Source organism: Mus musculus, chromosome 18 (genome assembly GCF_000001635.26).
Source record: "Mus musculus strain C57BL/6J chromosome 18, GRCm38.p6 C57BL/6J".
NCBI lineage: Eukaryota > Metazoa > Chordata > Mammalia > Rodentia > Muridae > Mus > Mus musculus.
In genome coordinates this window covers 4955493-4972919 of record NC_000084.6, presented here as the reverse complement: position 1 = coordinate 4972919, position 17427 = coordinate 4955493, and the positions used below count along the sequence as shown (strand labels likewise).

Below are 17427 nucleotides of genomic sequence, written 5' to 3'. Positions count from 1 at the left end.
AGTTAGAGTCATCTACAAAGAGGGAAACTTCATAGAGGAATCGCCCTGATCAGATGGCCTGTAGACTGGTCTATGTAGGAGGCATTACTTGATTAATGACTGATGCAGCTGATGCTATCCCTGGGCATGTAGTCTTGGGTTGTATAATAAAATAAGACGAGCAAGCCATGAGGAGCAAGCAGTAGATAATCATCACACCACCATGGCCTCTGTTTCAGTTGCCAGGATCTTCCAGACCAGCTTTTATGATGAATGGAAACCTGAGGAATGAAATAAACCTTTTCCTCCTCAAGATGTTTCTGGTTCATGTTTTATATCAGCAATATGAAAGCAATTCAGGTCCGGCCCAGGCTCACTGTGCGTACCCTGCCCACATACTCTCAGTATGAAAGGAAGGTGAAGGACCCAGACTGAGTCCTGATAGCCTTCATCTTTTCTCTCCATCATTTAAGTTGGATCCCTTGTTACCATCTTACCAGGTAACTCTCCAAAGCTTCAAGGATGAGTGTCCCTATGAGCCAGTGACTGCCCTTGTAGTAAGATGTGCATGATGCCAAGAGCCTACAGCAGATTCTCCAACTCTCTTATACTTTCTTAGTCATATTCTTAAGTGAATGTGCATTTGTGAGACTTTACATACAGCCTACGGACAATGCTTAGCACAATATAAATTCCTAGTTCTCCTTGAGGTAACTCTGAAATCAAGAGTGAAGCCAGGCTGCATCAATGACAGTGACTATTCATGGACAGAATCAATATACCCAGTTCTCCGTGGGTAGGCCATGAATAGATCCTGTGGATCCTCTCGCTCGTTGCTTATGTGTATGCTTCCTGGTCCCCTAAGATCAAGCTTATGCTTAAGCCTCATGACAAGGACTTCTAAATGCAAAGCCAAAATGGTTAGATTTCCTCCAGGTCTGTTTGTTGACAAATGGTCACTCAGTATACTATAATTTCTTCTTGACCAAGTCCAGCAGGTGTCCAAACTGCAAGTATTACTAAATTATAACAACCCAGATGCCTACTAACTAACTAACTAACTAACTAACAGAATGGCGATACACACAGCCTGAATATGCAGGCAAAGGGATGATTCACATAAATACAGCATGCAATTTAAAGTACCACTTCTGCAAATTCCTATTTTGTATTTCTGTATCACATTAACCATGGGTTTCTTTAATCATAAAATGTGAAGCTGCTTTATGAGGAAATGTCAAAGATAAAGGGAAACAGTGCTCAAAAGATAATTTTTAGATGGAAATAGCAATAAAAAAGAAAAAAAAAACATTTAAAGAATAATCTGTGTCAAATATTCCAAGCAGAGAGTATAGGCGTCCAGATTTCAAAGGCAGGGACAAGAAGACCTGGAGTTCAAAGCCATCCTGGGCGAGTCAGTGTGAGAGCTGGCCAAAAGAGCCACATTAAAAAAAAAAAAAGAAAGAAAAAAAAAAGAAACAAAAAACTCCCCAAACATCTAGTTCAAATATAATTGTCCAATTCATAACTCAACTCTTCAAATGGAGGAAACAATCTGAGAGAGCAGGACAAAGCACCCCAGAAACAATAGCTTTCTCTTGCACCTCTGAGACTCTAAGAAATGAGTAAAGGACACAGAGACACCATGCCCTTTAAAGGCCTGTGGCCCGAGTCAATGAATGGTAACAGAAGCAGCCCTCAGCCGGGCACTGGCCACTAGAGGTCAGAGGAGCCATCAAATACCTGCTTTCTGTCAAGTGAATATGAATCATTCCTCTTTTGAGCAGTTTCAGTCTTGATCTCACCGAGCAGAGAAGGAAATGAGCAGGTGTCCAGCTCCCACACCGCAGACTGTGGCAAACAAGAGAAACAGGTTTTTGGGTGCATTATTAACAATGACCACAGCAGCTGCTCTTGGCACTGTCTTCATATTAACAGCTAGTCATCACTAGTTCCGGTTAGCAAAGCCTCTTTCTATAGCTGAGGAAACAGGCATAGAAACAGAAAGGAGGATGAGGAATTTGTAGACAGACACATACTCATGTGTGGATTATGATATACTATATCCACTTACAACACAGTGCCACACTAAAAAGGGAAGACTGTTACTATACCTAAATTATATAGTGATGAATCTGACTTAAAAGCAACTCAGCAGTTACGTCAACAAAACTATTGGCTACAAGGTCCTACACAGCATGACGCTTGTTTGTTTTGGAGACGCATGCTCCTGCTTTCTTCCCACGTATTTACAGGGGGATTACTGGTAGGGATGACGATTACATGTGTAAGGAATAAAGGCTCTGTTCACTGTATGACAGTTCCTAAAGTGCCCTGGCATGTAGACAGTCTGAGGGCTCTACAGTCCCTCTTATTCTACAAATACTATTTGAATAATTTCAGAACCAATTTCTTAGGTTATGAAGTCTGGGGCTCTACACCATCCTTAGCAGCGTGAGGAAATCTCACCCAATCCAGCTCACTCCCTTGCCCAGAGTTACCACATTCTGTAGAGCACCCACATGCTGCTTACCTTGTAGCCACCTCTACAGTTAAAATGTCAAAGTGTCTCCAGTGCTTGTGTTCGAGAAACCCTTATCCCACCTAACTGTGCTCTCAACCACAGTAGTACAACGCTGGTAACCTGTAAGAAGTGAAGTAAGAAGCTACGGCATGCTTTCTAAGTTAGCACACAAAAGTCCAACAAGATAAAGTGAAAGAGAAAACAATACTCAAACAAATTACAAAATTTTGTTATAACTGGTCTATTTTATTATTAGGTACTTAACTGTACAGATTCATACATGAAATGTATTATACGCATAGGGAAAAAACTGCTTATATATGGTTTGGCATGGTATCAAGCCATGGTTTGATAATAACCATGATGTCAGACACCCTGCAGGGCATCTTGGAAGCTACAGCCACAGCTGAGAGGAAACCACTGGATTACAAATGGGTAAGTATGAGTCTTTCTCCTTATGCTAAGTATTTGCCAGGTGATTGTGGTGAAGGGAGGGAAATGTGCACACAGCAACACTGGCTGTCAGCACAGGCCATCACTACAGCCCTGCTCACTGCAATCTTCCAGTAGTGTTGTGTAATGTTGAGCTATGTTGCAAATCAATGAAAACTAACTGCTGAAGTCTTTACCAAGAAGCAAAATAAGATAACTCTTAGCTATGGAATGGCAAGCCTTGAACGATATAGAAAATAGCTTTTTAAAGAAAACTTACAGCACTGTTTAAAAACTTTAACTGTAACATGATCTAGTTTGTAGACTCAGGCTCCAAACAATGTCAGAAGTCTGGCTCTCTCCTTGACTCAATCCTCAACAGTCTTGGTGGTCTATGTGTACAAAGTATCCCAGATCCAGTGATTCACCAGAGCCTTTGTCACCAAAGACACATATTCCGAGTAATGGGATCTAAGTAGGAAAGATTTGAATGACAGGATTGATCAACACACACCGAGTGTGTAAGAAAAGCACAAGGACAAAACCACGGTAGGTGTGAGGGCTTCTATTGTAGATTACATCATGCCTAGGCGTCTCAGAGAAGGTGATGTTGGAGCGAAGCTCAGGGGAGATCACAGAAAGCCCTGCACAATCAATGATGAGCACACTCAGGCAAGGAAGGAACAAGGCCCAACTCCGAGCTCTTGAGATGGGAGTGGGAGATGGATGTTCAAGAGACACATGGTGTGGTCAGTCTGGTTGGAATAGAGAATAGGAAAGGAAGAAGACTAAGGTAGCCTCTAGGCCAGAGTGGCTGGAAACAGCTGAGAGCAGATACCCATCACGGATTTGAAATGGTAAGGACAGATGTGCTAAGTGGATCAGTTTGATCCCTTCAAGACAGATGCAGTGCTTGGTGGGCCAGCAAGCCCCACGCTCCACATGACACATGTGGTGCATGTCCCCAAATCACATGCTATACCTAAGACAAAGTCTTCATCCAGGATGAGAAAACCAAGGCAAGGTTTAAGTGATTCTTGCTTAGAATAACTGCGGTCTTCTACTAAGACTTCTCCAGGAAGCTATCAACTGCAGCCTTCCATCTCTTCCTCCATTTCAGCCCCGAGGGCAGCAGCCGGGAGCCTGATGGGAAGCTAGATCAAATAACCCACTCAGGCTCCCCGGAGAGCACAGCCTCACTTTTCATCTGACCTTGAGAAAATGGTTCAAGCCACTCCAAACCATCTGCTTCTCATCTTTTAAAAAAGTTTCCCAAGTCATTCACTTTTTCATTATCAGCCAAGAAAGAGACAGCTTGTGGGCACATAAGGCCAGCAGGGGCAACTCAGATGGCTTCCCAGTTGTTTGCTTGGGACATTTTGAAGTTCTTTAATGTCCTACTACATATCATATATTTTAGAATATGCTCTTGGAAAGACTCCTCCTTTAGAAACTGTACTGTTTTGCTCTGAAGGATTACTCAAACATTTGGATGTAGTGACTTTTCCCACACAATCTGCTATTAAAGTCTGACTTTCCTGGTTTCCTGCTTTAAGATGTCCAGATACACTCTTCTCCCCAGTCTGCTCCTGGGCCTCCATTCACAGTCTTGCTTCTACACAGACCAGCTGCTCCTGCCTTCCTCTCTGCTCTAGGCTTCCCTCAGGTCACCTGCTCAGATAATCACCACACTTCCTCCCCAGAGCTCCAAACCAATCGTCTCTATTCTTATTTTTCAAAAACCTTATAGTTAAAACACACACACTCACTCAATGTCAAGCCCTCTGCCGGGACTGGATTAGTGTGGTTTTCTTGTTGGATTCCTGTGCTATAATGACCTAAAGATGGATTAGATCTGGAATTTCAGAGGTCTGTTAAATATTAACCATGATGTGAAATGCTGGAAAACTGGGTCAATCTGAGTCCCTGTTATGAATCTATACTGCTATCATTTCTTTGTGTGGTTCTAGAAGACTCTCAGAAACTCACACAACTACCAGGTCTTACTTGCACACAGGAGAAGCTACTGAAACCTACAGCCTCACTCTGGGGAAAACGACAAACAATGATACTTTACCTGTTCTAGAACAGCATTCAGCAAATTGTAACTGCCAGGGTCAGATCCAGCTGGCTGTTCTCTTTTGTCAATAAAGTTTTATTGAGACAATCATGTTTATTTATTCTCTTATTACCTGTTCTGTTTTTCCCCATGCTACAATGGTGGAAGGAGCTGGATAAGAATGACAGTGCCTTTAAAACATGAAACGTTCACTCTCCGGTCCTTCGTGAAAAAGTATGCCTTTGAGCTTTAGGAAAATAAATGGAAAAAATGACTAAGAAGTGGCCGCATTAAACAGAATCCCAAACCAGGTCCTTGGTATCTGACAAACAATGGAAATGTCTGCTTTCTTGGTCTCAAAGACCTCTTTGCTATGCACCATGCTCCCTGGGAAGCTGACAGGGGCTCTACTCAGAACCAAGATCATCTAACAGCAGCTGCTTCCTGTCTCACCAGCTCTCTAGTCTGCCTTCCCACCTAGGGTGTGGGCTCCTCTAAGGAAGAGCATCTCTCTTTTCTTTTACTTCCCAGAACCAGGTGCATGCTAGTATTTCAGCAAAGCTGGAGTCAGTGGATGAATGGACGAATAGATCAGCACTAGAAATAGCCTTGTTTCTAGAAGATGCTATTTCCCAAAACAAGTTTCACACACACACAAAAAAAGACTGTTGGATATCAAGAAGTTTTAATGAGAAAGGGATGTGCTTCACACTGTTAATGGGAGGCAGAGACAGGCAGATCTCTGTGAGTTCAAGGGCTGTCTGGTCTACACAGGGAGTTTCAGGTCAGTGAGGTCAAAGCCTGACTCGAAGAGGAAGAAGAAGAAGGGGAGGAAGAGGAGGAGGAAGGGAGAGGAAAAATACAATAAATAGATTCACTTAGAAATGAGTGTTGGCAGTCAGGCAAGCAAAGGGCAGGTCAATGTGTCAACTCTATGTAGTTGCTGGGAAGTTCCAGTGACAGGAAGTACAGGAGGGACAACCCACCCAAAATGCTGGGGACGATTCAAAATGCCATATGTTTCCAATTTTGGGAGTTCTGTATGTACACATTGAGGTACCTTGGGGTTGGGACCCACCTCTAAGCACAAACCCATGCCCATCTCCTCTGTCTGAAGGAGACTCCATCATCTTAGCATGCTCACTATGTTCTGATCATCATACAGGACAGACAGATGGATGACATTTGTCCTGGAGTGTGCACAGATGGGGAACATTCAGAGGGGTCAGACTTTGGAGAACCTGGGTTCTTAGTTTTTAGATTAGGGTGACTCAGGTTAAATCGTGACTTTTATTTCAATTTAATCCAAGTTCTAACCAAGACTCTCATCTCCAAATACAAATGCAAGGGACTCCATGCAATCCAGTCACAGCCGTATGCTTTAACTGGTGATGAATTCCCAAAACGCAGCTGTATCATCTGTTTTGTTGTTGTTGCTTTCCTTATTTTGTTAAGATCTAGGTATTGATCTAAGCAGTGAGTGATGTGATGGTAAAGATGGATTATAGCAGTTGCTCACAACAGAATTCCAGCAATCAGGAGGCTCAGGCCAGAAGATCCAGGCCAACCCTAGGCTACATACTAGGGAGGGAGGGAAGACATGAAACAAAGAGGGAAAGGAAAGCGGAGAGAGATCACTTCCCCATGAGAGAAGGAGAAAGAGAAACAGAAAGAGAGGGGAAGAGGAAGAGAGAAGGTCAGGATGGAGAGAGGGAGGGAAAGAGACCCATTCCAGTTCTTCCTCTGGCAAAATTGGCTTAGAAAAATCCCAAAATTAATTTTGATAAAAATTTTCAAGTTAGTTATATTCCATAAATGTTTCGTGTGTATGTGTATGAGCATTTTGTGTTTCTAAAATAGAGACAAGCTGTCATATCACATTTGTTACTCCAAGTAACAAATTACTACACAGTTCTTAGTTTAAAACGGAACACGTAATTTTAGATTTCCAGAAGCTGGGTCTAAAATGGGGCTCTCTGAGCTGGGAGGAAGGGTGTTGATAAGGCCATTATCCTCCTAGACCCCATACTGGAGAATCTATTTCTGTTGTGCATATTCTGGGGTCTCTGCACTCCCTGGGCTATAGCCCTTTCTACATCCCTCAGACCCAGGCAGCAGTATACATGGGGCTCGCATGGGGCTCACTCCCAGGGGATCATTCTGACCCCCTTGACTTCCTTCTTCACTTCAGGAGCCGCAGGTTTTACTGGTTCCACATGGAGAACCACTCAAGGATGCTGACTGGCAGCCTTAATTGAGTTTCCATGTAACGACATACTGTGGATTAGAGCATAGGCATGTTTGGGGTAGAGTGACATATATTTGTAGAAATCAGGCCAGGCAGCCCAAGTGACATCCATGACCCCAGAAAGAGACTTGGAGCCCCTACAAGATCCCCACCCCACTGCTCTCACCTGCTAGGAGCTGTTTCTGTCCCTAGCAGCAGCCCACATTGCCTCCTTGGACCATGCCGCCTTCCTTATCCCTAGAGCCCGTGCTGCTTCTCACTATGCCCTCACCTCAAACTGTTTCAGTTGAAAGATTATTTCTCCCAGATATCAACCCTCCAAACAGAAAATCCAGTCTCTCTTCTCTCTTCTCTATTCTATTCTGAGAGATGTCTCACTCAAGGATTGCACAAAAGCTCTTTAAGTGATAGTGAAGATGCCTTCGTTTGTGTCCTGCTTCCATGACTGTGCTACCAAAGAGTCCATGAGGTCATTCAATTTCCTAGCATCAGCTGTGGGGGTGGGGGTGGGGTGGCGGTAGGGGGTGGTGGTGGTCTGATTTGGTCTTCTAGTGTTGAAGAGTCAAGCCAGAAATTCATTCATGCTAAGTATGTGTTGTTACACTAAGGGACACCATCATCACGAAGAACAGAGTCTGGGTAACTTGCTCCACACAGATACTTGGTAACTGCATTGCAGAGAGTACATTCAGTGATCTTTGACCATGAAGACAAAGCAAGGCACATTCTAGAATTATGTACAGGGATTCACAGCAATTTCCTCTGGTCAAAGATAAGTAGAGAGATTTGTTAGGCTCTGGCTGGCTCTGCAAGCAGGGCAGGGGAGGTCACTCTGGCCCTAAGGTATTACACCAAGGGGCCCCAAACAGCTGGCTCTTGGAGCACTGGGCTGGATCTTGGTTCGGGGAAATCAGAGCCAGGTCTTCTGTTTTTGACAACAGTCTGTGGCCACTAGGGCAGCATTTCAGCTGGCACTGGCCCGGGATGCAATCCCTCCCATTTGGCCATATGGAAAGGATTTTCCAGCTCTTGGTTCCTGCTAGAATGTTTTCATGACCCTTGGGCTTGGAAGCATTTACTGACAGCTAGCCCGAGCAACAAGAGTTCCTCTCAGGTCACCAGAACCCATCTGCCCATGGGAGCATCTTCACCTTAGAGACACCTCAAAATTAAGGTGAATTATCGATACACTGTGTTCAACTGTTTACTACTTGGAGATAGCTCAGTGAGGAAGAGCACCTCCTGCAAAGTATGAGGACCCCAGTTTAAATCCCAGCACCCACATATACATCTGGGTGTGGTAATGAGCACACCTATAACTCTAGTAGTGTAGTGTGAGGAGCGGGTGTGGCAGCAGTCCCAAGAAGGTGCCAGGGACTGCGCTAAGTCTTATGACTTGCACCTGACTTCCTCATACACCTGAAAATAAGCCATGACCATCATGAGAGCTGCACAGGTGCACCATGATGCTGGCGGTTTAAACAAGTCCATATTTGGTGGAGACGTGCCCCTGCCGCCCTGATTGGCTGAAGCTGTGTGCCTGGTGAGATGACGTGGCCTGTTGTGAGTGGATGGGGACTGAGAGTATATAAGAGTGAGAGGCCCGGGGTTCGGGGGAGATAGATGAGGAAAAAGATGAAGAGAGAGAGATGAAGACTGAAATTTGCTGAATACACTGCTGTTAGAAGGACTGGTGGTCGTGTCGTTCTTGCTGGTCGAGAGCGGACACGACAATGTAGTGCTATGAGGGGTGGAGACAAGGGGCTTTCTGGGGCTTATTGCCTGGCAGCCTGGTCCAGGTTCAGTAAGAGACTCTGTATGGAGGGAATAAGGTGGTGAGTGATGGAGCAGGACACCCGACTCCTGTTCTGTGCAAACCTTACATAGGCTTACACAGGTATGAGCGCCCACACACTCATGTGGACATACACTGTATACGTGTAAACATATGCATGCATACAAATACACATATGTGTACATATGCATACTTGTGTACACACATGTACACATACAGTCACACATTCCCTAATACAGTGTGAACATACACCACTCACATGCACACACATCCACATATGCACACATATGGACACACATGCATGTACCCAGACACTCATGCGAACATACACCATGCATGTGCACACACACATACACACTCATATGAAAATACACCACACACATGTACACACAAATGCACCCACACTCTTGTAAAAATACCCCACACATGTGCACACACATACACATGCACAAATGCACACACATACACATATTTGCACATATGCACACAAACACACATACACATGAAAGAGTATATACATACAGACACACATGCGGGGAAGAGAGAGAAAGAGAGGGAGAAAAAGAGAGGGAGAGAGAGAGAGGGAGAGAGAACTGTGATCACATTTAAAGAATTAAAATGGTGTAAACTTAAGTAGGGAGAAACCTACAGACCTAAATCTCTCATCTCAGTGTCTCAAATGTCTGATGCCTTTTTTGTACATTCTCCTATAGATGGGTTCCCCACTTGGCCTCCACCCTGTATTTGGGAACTCAAATGTCACAAAAGAGTCATTTACTTTCCACCCCACGAAATGCCTTCAGACAAGCATGTGGGAAGCTTCCTACTCATCTTGTTCTTTCATCTGGTTGGGCTTTGGTAAGATCCCCAGGCCAAAGAAAACTGTTCCAGGGAGCATCAGGTCTCAGCAAGCCCTCTTTGCCAGCTCCACACCAGCTACTCCCCCAGCTTCCCTGCAGGGGAAGGAGCAGAGCTGCTCTTACCCTGGAATCCTGTTATCCACCCAATCAGGCAAATCACTGACCACTTCATGTTTGATAGTGCCTCTCCTCAGTCACTATGGCCAATGTCCCACTTTGAGTTCAGAGCTCAGAAAGCCCAAGTGTTCAAGCAAGACACCTGCCTGCAGGCCTGGATGCCTAGGCACCCTCTTCTAGAGTAAAGATACTGCGTAACGGATACTGTGTAACGTGACTATTTACCTTCTTCTTAATGTAGACATTGTCCTCACTAGTTTTATGTCAATTGACACAAGCTAGGAACATCTGAAACCAGGGAACCTCAATAGAAAATGTCTCCATTAGATCCAGCTGGAGGGCATTTTCTTAATTAGTGATTGATGGAGAGGGCCCTGCCCATTGTGGGTGGTGGTAGCCCTGGCCTAGTGGTCCTGGGTTGTGTTAGAAAGTGGGCTGAGCAAGCTTCTAAGCAGGACTCCTCCATGATTCTGCATCAGCACCTGTCTCCAGGTTCCTGTCCTGTTTGAATTCCTGTCCTGGATTCCTTCAATGATGGACGATAGTGTGGAAGTGTAAGTCAAACAAACCCTTTCCTCCAAACTTTAGTTATGGTGCTTCATCCTGGCAATAGAAACCCTAACTAAGACAGACACCAACAGAGTTGAGGCCTGCCTGGTCTGGAGCAGGTTGGGCCTAGAATCTCACTAGAATCCTGTATTTGTGAAGAACAGCTCCATGAAGCACACATGTAGAGATCATGACCTGGAGGAGTTAAGGTCATCACAGTCAGAAACGAGTCATGAGTATGCAGAGGACACATCAGAGGACACTCTCCCTCCATAGCCCCTCATACATAGGAGCGTGATCCTGGCTGCAAGTCTGGCCATCCTCTGTCGCTGGCTTTCTTATGGCAGTTCGTGTATAGAATTTTAAACAGCAAGGTTATGTATATGCACTGGAGGAATAAGTTCCTCCAGTGATGTCAGAAGTTCTCAGATGGAATAGGAAATACATCTGCAATGCCCTTGGAGACTAGAAGCAGCCATTAGTTACCAAAGCCACTGAAGCCACAGGCATGGAGCCCACAGAACCCCTGGTCTGCGGGCTCTACTCCCTTCTTCAACAGAAAAGACTTCGTGTGCATTTGTGCATGTGTGATGCAGAGGCACACAAGTGCCTCTGCACATGGAAACCAGGAGTTGTCAGGAACCTTCTCAATATCTCTGTACCTTATTTTTTGAAAGAGTTTCTCTCACTGAACTCATAGATCATCCATCAGCTAGGCTGCCTCGTCAATGGGCTCCAGCGATCTGGAGACAGATTGGTGTCTGTTTGCCTCTGTCCCTCTCGCCTCCAGAGAGGTGTTACAGATGCACGCCACCGTGCTTAGAGTTCTTTTATGTGACTGTTGGAGATATGAGCTCAGCTCCTCATGCTTGGATAGCAGGTACTTTCCTAACTGAGATCCTCCGGGATCTTGTACTTCTCTATGAAGTATATGTTAGCCAAGCAATTGCCTAAAACCAAAAGCATCAAGTGTGGATTTGAAGATCTAAAGATGAAAGGTGAGAATGCCAACCACTTACTAAACACCTAGACACTGACAAGGATGTGGGATGAGCCCAGTCTCATCTTTATAGAAATTCTTGGCTGGAAAGAGTCCCGAAAGCAGTGGTTCTCAATCTGTGGGTCATGACCCACTGGGGGGGGGGGTCAAACAACCCTTTCACAGGGGTCGAATATTAGATATTCTACATGTCAGGTGTTTACATTAGGATTCATAATGGTATCAAAATTACAGTCACAACTTAGCAATGAAAATAAATCTACAGTTAAGAGTTGACACAGCATTCGGAACTGTATTAAAGGGTCACAGCATTAGGAAGATTGAGAACTACTGCATTCGTCATGGGACATACTCTACATTCTGCCCTCTCTCCTATCCCTGCCATGGTGACACCTGATACAGCTGCTTTCCCAACAGAGGCACAGGCATGGCATCCTTAGTGATCATCAGACTTAGCAAGTTAAGAAGGAAGAGAATAGACTTCCCAGCTAGAAGGGGTATGTGTAAAGCCATATGGTTGAGACTGAGCCTGGTACTTGCAGAGCTGGGACCACACACGTCCACAAATGAGATGCCTGGGCAAGGCTGGAGTCTAGAGGCCTGCACCAGAAAGACCTCTGATGCCACACTGAAACCCTGGACTTAAGTTCTGGGACCACAAAGATTTACATGTGAAAGCACAGAATGGATAGAAGAAAGGTGGAGTTGGGTGCGATGAGGTGGCAGGGATGACTGTAACCAGGATATGTGGATGCTACCTGTAGGGTTGGCCTTAGGGACAGAAGAAGGTTCGTCAACACAGGGCACTGAGTGTAGGATAGAATGATGTGGGCCCTCCTATAACAGGCTGCAGAGACATCCCACAGATCCACTGGGAAGGGGGTTCTCTCCGTTGGGAGTTGATCAGAAGAGGGCAAGGGACCACAACTAGACACTGGTCAAAACAGGAGCGAGGGAAGACAGGTAGGCAGCCACTGGGCAGCTCAGGAAGACCTAAAAAAAAGCCTGATGAAGAATTCAAAGCAGACGTGAGGACTTCTAACACTGAAGTGGTGGGGGGTTGTGGGGAGGTTGAAGAGGAAGGAGAGACAGGAAAAACATGGAACTTCACAGCTTTGCAGAGTAACATCTTCCTGTCTGTCTCAGTAGTATTTATCAGTCACAAGAAGTCTTAAAGTCCTCTCTCCTGAAATCTCCTTCATAGTGGAAGCTGTGGCATAGAGCTGTGGGGAAGCTTGCCTCCCTGGTCTTTAATCACCTATGAAGGCAAAGTAAGTCTGAAAGCAAAACCAGCAGGCACCACTAGATCACCAGACATACCTTGGCCTCCTCTGTCAGTTGCACTTCCTAACTACTAGACACCGGGAACCTGTGTCATCCCTGGAATGCAGCCATGTACTGCTGCTGAGACACCCAAAGTTCAAGAAACACGGAAGGTGCACCTTGGCCCTCCACCAGAGACAGATGTTTCATCTTCCTGTGACTCACTGCAGCCATGAGGTGATACCCAGCCCAGGGGAAAGCTCAGTGGGGACAACCAGCTCACGCCCTTCCTGCTCTCCCCAGCCTGAACCTGCAGCCCATCAGACCTTTTCCTGGGTGGAGCTGGCAAGCACAGCCTCTAAAAGGGACCTAATGGGCACACGGGCACTAGCTCTCAATTCTGCTTCTCTTCCACCTGATGTCTGCATCAGAAAGACCCCTGATGTTCTGGACTTGAGTTCTGGGGCCACAGGCAGATTTACACTGTGAAAGAGCAGATGGGTACGGAAGGGAGGAGTCCAGTGCCAGTCTGGAGTAGCCACGAATGGAGCAGGAGGGGAAGTGACTGTAACCGGAATATGTGGGCACTACCTGTAGGGTTGCCTTTGGGGACAGAAGAAGGTATGTCAGCACAGGGCACTGAGTAATAGAACAGAACGGACTGAGAACACTCAGATATGTCTGAGAAACGCAGACTCATGTTCAGTGACTACTCTGCTGTCCCCACAGAATAGGAAATGGGGAACTTGGTGGTGGGAAGCAAGCACCCAGAATTCACAGGGGCAGAGTTGGTAGGTTCAAAGGTCTTCCCAACTGGCACATTTATTGACATTACTCCTAGTAATGGTCTCCCAAGCCAGCACATCCTCTGCAGAGACACTCATCACTTTCTCTCTTTGGGGAAGCTTCTCATGGTCACCTACCTGAACTCACTTGGACCTTGGGAGCCAGCATAGCACGCCCTCTTGCTTGTGCCCAGGGCCCTGCTCCCCAGATAGACACTCCACCCGACTGCCCTGAGGAGAATCAGAGCAGACTTAAGACTACCACTAGGAGCTCGGAGCAGTCCTCCACCATGGATGGACTGCAGGGACACAAACTATCCTCTGCCTCCCTGGCAGCTAAGGATAAGAAAGCCAAGGGTGGGGGTGGGGGGCACTAGAGGAAATCATTTCAAAGTACCACCCAGGCCCTGTACATCACAAACACAATATCAGGACAGCATTTTGGTTGATTTTTAAAATTCCTGAAAACAAAACCCCAAAACATTAGCTTTCTTTAAGCTACCAAGAAATGTCAGAATTTCTTTCTGGCTGGAGTGGACAGTAGAATCGTTTGGTTGACTATCTCCTGGTTCATCGGGTCCATCTGCTGCAGCATCCCAGTCTGAGCCACACAGATATCTCCATCACTGCACATTCTCCACCAGGCTGAGCAGCCTTGTCAGCAGCCTGCCTGGCATTTCAGAAACTCCAGCACTCAAGAGACCAAGGCAGGAGGATCACAGCCAGTTTGAGATCTGCTGGGTCTGTATGTATAGCATCTCAAAAACAAAGCAAAAATCTCCTTAGGATAAATTCACATCTGTTCTTATTTATTTATCTTCAATTATGTGTGTCTATGTGTCCATTTGAGTGTGAGCCCTTGTGGGTACCCATGGGCTCCAGAGATCTCAGGACTTCTGAAGCTGTGGTTACAAGCAGCTCAGCAACCAGACATGGGTCCTGGGAACTGAACTCAGATGGCCTGAAGAGCGATGCATGCTTTTAACCACTGAATCATCTCTCCACTTCTATTTTTGATTGTTTGTTTGTTTGTTTACACACTATCCATTGACTCTCAGACCAACGTGTCAAATGAATATGAATTTAAATGAGTTCCTGTAACTACATGTCAGTCATAGACAGAGCACTTGAAAGTGGAGCACGGACTGACACGGAAATGTGGGACAGGAACTGTGACTGTCCTGAACAATGAAATGTTGTGTACATATTAGAAGGACAATCTTTTGGGGGCACATAAGTGATCTAACTGCAAGCTTGAGCTTTAGTTGCAAGGTCTGGGAAACATGGAACTACAGGGTTCAAGGAAGGAAATCCATCTCGAGAAGCACTGCCGTCTTCCTAGGAAGATGGCTGGGAGTGGGAAGTGGCCCCTGGGAGAGAGCCAGGAGCAGCCAGTAGTGTGGCACTCATACCATCAGCTGCCTAGGGGCTTACATGAGGACTGGAGGAGGTAGAGAGTGGGTTTTATGAAATGTATACAAGATGAAAGGCTTGTGGGGAGAAAGGCTCGCCTATCATGCAGAATCCACAGCTTCATCTTTAACACTGAAAAGAAAAATTATGGCCAGGCTATAATGTAAACATTCTCCCACGCTCTTTAAATGCAAGGATAACACACAGAACAGACATGGAGAGGCTGACCTAGTGGTGAGTATAAAAGGAGTCAGGCTGGGGGTGTAAGTCAATGGGCAGATGGCTCCCTAGATTCTGTCCCCCAGCCCAAGAGGGTGAGAGATGACAGACAAACATAGATGTTTATGCAGGTAGTACTTTAATCCCCAGGTGCATCTACCTAGCTGAAAAGTCACATTTGAGAAGAGTATGTAGGTTGTTAAAAATCAAATAGCCCTACCACCGGCTGCCTCATAAAATTACATGATGATGGTGCTGTTAGTGGCAGGGTTCACCGTTTCTGTAAGAGAGCACAGCCCTGATGCTCAGTCGTCTGTTTCTTTGCTGCTTATTGCAGTGGCACTGGTGAACACTGAGGTGACAGCCGTCACCTTCCACCCTCAGCCAAGTCTCAAAGAGAATCCAGCACTCCTGAGTTTCTCCTCCTGTTTTAGGAAGCAGCCATCTCCAGTGTTAGAATCTAAAACGAAGAGTGAGGAGGGTGGGCGATGTAAAATCCAAAGCTGGAAGACCCATGCGTGAGAAGCTGCAATTACCGAGGACCTCCTGTTTCAAGAATGCCCCTCGGTACCTTTGACCTACTGCAGGAGAACTGACACATGACTTCTGTGACTCTCTAGGTTTTCTCCTACTGTGAGTTCATTTACTTATTTATTATTCATTCATTTATTCATGGTACAGGAGATTGAACCTTGGGCTTTCAGCATGCTGAGCATCTGAAGCTAATCCTGCCCCTCCCTAGCAGATAATTTCTATCACAACTGAACTTGCCTTGACTGACTTGCCACAAGCCAGCCTCAACTGATACAGCTGGAATCTGCTACTGCAAACAACTAAGCTGCCCTAGTTTCGTCCATTATAGTTCCCTCTCTTGCATTGGCACGCAACAAGTATGGTGCATGTGCAACAAGTACGGTCAATAACTCACCCACACATGCCAAGAAAGCAAGGGTACCCAGAGACTGCAGCAGATGCCACTCAGTAAGAAGGGAAAGTGTCACTAGCTTCCTTTACCTGGGTAAGAGGAAGCAGAACTATTACATGTAGCTGCAGAAGCCAAAGGTCACAACTGAAGGTAATCAAACTCCAGATGCAGCATACAGGGCGCCCAAGCACCCATATTTGGGGTCCTTCCTGGATCTCTGACTTGTTCCTCAGCTTCCTGGTCAGCCCAGCCTCTAAATCTCCATTGATTGCCTGATCTGGTAACAACACTGACAATTTTCCTTCCTGCATTTTGTTTTTCATTCTTCCTTCTGCTTCGCGCCACTGGGTTTGGCTTTCCTTGGCTTGTTTTCCAGTTTACACAACAAGCTGCAACGAAGCACTCACTTGAGCATGGAATTGTGATGCCTGTCTGAGATGGTCTTTGCCAAACATTGCTTCTTCAGGAAGAGGTCTGCAGAAAGTGACCCCAAGGTCAAACTCTGAGTGTGTACAGATGCCTAGCTGCCTATAGGCAAGTTATATTTAAGTATTTTTAAACATTCTCACCCTGTAGAACAAAGTACTAGAAAAGAAAACTCTAAAGCAGAAGATGCTGTGGCCGCACCATACAATGACATGCATGCAAGGCAGCAACAACAAAGCAAACGGAAGTGCCTACGCACAGATGAGAGCTCTGCTTATTCAAGACTCAGGATGCAGCTGCTCATGGTAGGAAATATGTATCCATCCCTGCAATGGTTAATAGCAATTAGCAGCTTGACAGTATCTAGGGTCACCTGGAGAGAGCCTCTGGCATGTCTTTGGCAAGATAATCTAGACTAGGCTACTCGAGGTGGTACACTGAACATGGATGGAGTCTCTCCATAGTCTGGGTCCTAGCCTGCATAGAAAGGGAGCTAGGCTTAAGCACCCATCTCTGCTTCCAGACTGTGAATGCAATGTGGTCAGCTGCCTCAGGCCCCTACCACCATCTCTTCTCCTCCCCAAAGGACTGTGCCCTCAAACTGTGAGGCAAAATAACCCCTTACATTGCTTTTGTCAGGAGTATTTCAGAGCACAAGACAAATAAGTAATGATGAGAATCACGTAAAGCAAAGAGATAATGCTGCTTAATATCTTCTAGGTTCGAGGATTCTGTGACAATACTGCCATTTGTGGGTCTAAAACACTCAACAATCTAGAATCACAGAAAGGTCTGACTTTCTGTGCAAGGTACAAGGGCTATCCCCTGGCAGA

At 45.7% G+C, this 17427-nt stretch overlaps 1 protein-coding gene across 20 annotated transcripts in view; it reads right to left on the bottom strand.

The window, feature by feature from the left end:
• Svil (supervillin) overlaps window positions 1-17427 on the bottom strand; it is a 198827-nt gene that overhangs the window by 146374 nt on the left and 35026 nt on the right. For 17 of the 20 annotated variants that reach the window (XM_011246886.3, XM_006525789.2, XM_011246877.3 and 14 more), the window contains exon 2: window positions 1723-1830. The exons of the other annotated variants lie outside the window; for them this stretch is intronic. The gene's annotated coding sequence lies outside the window, so the exon portion shown is untranslated. The remainder of the gene's footprint in view (window positions 1-1722; window positions 1831-17427) is intronic. 20 annotated transcript variants of the gene reach the window in all.